Genomic DNA, 4,296 nt, shown 5'->3' with positions numbered 1-4,296 from the left:
TGTAAGAGAGTGCTCATCTCACTACCTGGCCAGGTAATTTCTTCCAAGTTTTTTCTCTTTCTGCTAATAGAGTGCCTGATTTCTTGCCTGTAACTAGCTTCTTTTAGTCAGAATAGTGTAATCCATTTATCTGGCCTTATGGTGTTCCTGCTGCAACAAATGCTGTTTTAAAAGCTTAAACTTCAGGGAAGTAAAGGTAGTTTTCCTTCTGTTCTGTAGCAATATTGTTCTCACCACCTGTCAGAGCTGTTTTCAGTTGTGTGTAAATTCACTCAGTGTGCCTTGTGATGCCTTTTTGTAGGCATTTGAACATGTTAAATCCTTATAAAAGATTTGTTACTAGTTGATGTCTCCCCACCCACCCCCGCAAAAAAAAAAAGTTTGGAGATAGCCTATTATAGATTCCTTACTGGAATCCTCATTTAGTGTCACTGTAAGACAGTTTCTTGAAACAATAGCATGTACTCTTGTGCAGCTTGATAAAGAAGACTCGGGGATTTCTTGGGCCTATCAAATACTTCCTAGCTTTTTTTCCATCTATGAAAAGCTGACTCGGGCTTCCCTGGTGGCGCAGTGTTTGAGAGTCTGCCTGCGGATGCAGGGGACGCAGGTTCGTGCCCCGGTCCGGGAAGATCCCACGTGCCGCGGAGCGGCTGGTCCCGTGAGCCATGGCCGCTGAGCCTGCTCATCCGGAGCCTGTGCTCGGCGATGGGAGAGGCCCCAGCAGTGAGAGGCCCACATACCGCAAAAAAAAAAAAAAAAAAAAGCTGACTCAAAAACTGGGTAAATATATTAATTCTTCCTTCTCAGCATAATGTTACTCTCCCTGTTTAGTTGAAAGAGTGACTATTTCCAAGGTTTCTTTAACGTTATTAGTAGCATTAATAGAGTAGACATTAAGAAATGAGATACTCTTCTTCCAGAATAGTCTAATCCTTGTAGGTAATTTTAAGCAGACGTTAATTTGGTCATTAAGTCTTCATTCTCTTAGAGAAATATTTATCTGCCTGTTCCTAATGCATGGACCATTTCTTGCACTTCATACTTCAGTTGGATGCATATTCCTAAGAAAGCCTGGCTTTAGCCCTGGAGCAGTACAGCCTAAGTGGACACAGTCCACTGCAGGTGGTTGGCCAGGAGTGTAGGCAGAGGCCACCTAATGGCAGTGGCACTGTTCTAGTCATGGGGAGTTAAACACTGTGAGCCCAGGGTAAGAGCAAATGGGCAAGTCACCCTGAAGCTGGGAATCAGTAAAAGGAAACTTAGTTCAAGTGCAAAGGCACATGAAAAAATATTTCAGATGCAGAGACTAGGGCTGAAAGGTTATTGAATTGTTACTGAATTGTTCTCTTCTTTAGATGCAATATATGTGGCCTACCTGGTACTCCTCTGATCTTTATCTTTCTGGTCTTCGTCCAGTTACTTGCTCAGAATGAAATTCAGAATGATTCCAGATACCCTAGTGCTCCCTGCACGCACTTCACTACTCATGGCCTAGATTTTTTTTTAACATCTTTATTGGAGTATTATTGTTTTACATTGTTGTGTTAGTTGCTGCTGTATAACAAAGTGAATCAGCTATATGTATACAAATATCCCCATATCCCCTCCCTCTTACATCTCCCTCCTACCCTCCCTATCCCACCCCTCTAGGTGGTCACAGAGCACCGAGCTAATGTCCCTGTGCTATGCTGCTGCTTCCCACTATCTATTTTACATTTGGTAGTGTATATATGTCCATGCCACTCTCTCACTTTGTCCCAGCTTACCCCTCCCCCTCCCCATGTCCTCAAGTCCATTCTCTATGTCTGCATCTTTATTCCTGTCCTGCCCCTAGGTTTTTCAGAACCTTTTTTTTTTTTTTAGATTCCATATATATGTGTTAGCATATGGTATTTGTTTTTCTCTTTCTGACTTACTTCACTCTGTATGACAGACTCTAGGTCCATCCACCTCACTACAAATAACTCAATTTCGTTCTTTTTTATGGCTGCATAATATTCCATTGTATATATGTGCCACATCTTCTTTATCCATTCATCTGTCGATGGAACTTAGGTTGATTCCATGTCCTGAGTATTGTAAATAGAGCTGCAATGAACATTGTGGTACATGACTTTTTTTTTTTTTTTGGTATGCTGGCCTCTCACTGTTGTGGCCTCTCCTTTGGGGAGCACAGGCTCTGGATGTGCAGGCTTAGCGGCCATAACTCACAGGCCCAGCCGCTCCGCAACATGTGGGATCTTCCTGGACTGGGGCACGAAACCGAGTCCCCTGCATCGGCAGGCGGACTCTCAACCACTGTGCCACCAGGGAAGCCCACATGACTCATTTTGAATTATGGTTTTCTCAGAGTATACACCCAGTAGTGGGATTGCTGGATCATATGGTAGTTCTATTTTTAGTTTTTTTAGGAACCTTCATATTGTTCTCCATAGTGGCTGTATCAATTTACATTCCCACCAACAGTGAAAGAGGGTTCCCTTTTCTCCACACCCTCTCCAGCATTTATTGTTTCTAGATTTTTTGATGATGGCCATTCTGACTGGTGTGAGGTGATACCTCATTGTAGTTTTGATTTGCATTTCTCTAATGATTAGTGATGTTGAGCATCCTTTCATGTGTTTGTTGGCAGTCTGTATATCTTCTTTGGAGAAATGTCTATTTGAGTCTTCTGCCCATTTTTGGATTGGGTTGGGTTTTTTTTGATGTTGAGCTGCATGAGCTACTTGTATGTTTTGGAGATTAACTCTTTGTTGCTTCATTTACAAATATTTTCTCCCATTCTGAGGGTTGTCTTTTCGTCTTGGTTATGGTTTCCTTTGCTGTGCAAAAGGTTTTAAGTTTCACTAGGTCCCATTTATTTTTGTTTTTATTTCCATTTCTCTAGGAAGTGGGTCAAAAAGGATCTTGCTGTGATTTATGTCATAGAGTGTTCTGCCTATGTTTTCCTCTAAGAGTTTTATAGTGTCCGGCCTTATATTTAGGTCTTTAATCCATTTTGAGTTTATTTTTGTGTGTGGTGTTAGGGAGTGTTCTAATTTCATTCTTTTACATGTAGCTGTCCAGTTTTCCCAGCACCACTTATTGAAGAGGCTGTCTTTTCTCCATTGTATATTCTTGCCTCCTTTATCAAAGATAAGGTGACATATGTGCATGGGTTTATCTCTGGGCTTTCTATCCTGTTCCATTGATCTATAGTTCTGTTTTTGTGCTAGTACCATACTGTCTTGATTACTGTAGCTTTGTAGTATAGTCTGAAGTCTGGGAGCCTGATTCCTCCAGCTCCGTTTTTCTTTCTCAAGATTGCTATGGCTATTCGGGGTCTTTTGTGTTTCCATACAAATTGTGAAATTTTTTGTTCTAGTTTTGTGAAAAATGTCATGGCCTAGATTTTATCCAGGGAACCTGAAATGTTACCAGTGTTTAGAAGTCAATATTAAATTCTTATATTGAAAATATTTTTAAGCTAGTCAAAGAAAGAACTTGGTAGTTTTTTTTAGGGGAGGAGTGTTTTTTGAAAGCAACTCTAGAATCAGGTTGAAGCACAACTGCTGCTCTGTTCTCTATTGCTCTCCTGTATGACTGAAGTCCAAATAAGTGTTGAAAAACAGTAAAAGAAAGAATGGAAAGGCTCTGGCCAAAAAAAAAGACCAACACTGTTGGGAAAAGCATTTCAATTGAGCACTTTAAAAGTAATTTTTATTATTTGACTCTGTCTTCATACTTGGCCAGTAGTTAGGTTGAAGAGAGAATCTAACTCTGAAGATTCTACTCTGTGATCTTCCAGCATCCCTGTGGCCAGTAAGAAGTCTGTTATGTGTCTAATTCAGTCCTTTTTAGTTTAACTTATTTTTTTCATTCAAGAAACATAGAATTTAAATTTTGTTTTTGATGTTTTGAAGTTTAAACTTGCCATGTCTAGATACATTCATTCTGTTACTTAGTACTAATTGGGTCCTTTTAATCTTTCCTTAGATCTGGGAACTTCTCTTCCATCACTTCTCTACTCTCTTCCCTTCCCTTTCTACTTTCCTCTTTCTAGAACTGCTGTTGGACAAATATTAGGTCCCGTGGATGTTGTTTCCATATTTCTTAACATGTCTTTCATGTTTGTTTTATCCTGCCTTGTGCTTTTCAGCTCACCTACTGAGTGTTTTTATTTCAACAACCAGATTTTATTTTAACTTTATTTGTATTTTGAAAAAATTTCAAACTTCCAGAAAAGTTGCAAAAATAGTATAAAGAATGCCATTTACCCTTCATCCAGATTCATAAACTTACATTTAGTCACAA

This window comes from Kogia breviceps, chromosome 2, assembly GCF_026419965.1.
Source record: "Kogia breviceps isolate mKogBre1 chromosome 2, mKogBre1 haplotype 1, whole genome shotgun sequence".
In the NCBI taxonomy this organism is placed as follows: domain Eukaryota; kingdom Metazoa; phylum Chordata; class Mammalia; order Artiodactyla; family Physeteridae; genus Kogia; species Kogia breviceps.
This window is presented reverse-complemented; position numbering follows the sequence as displayed.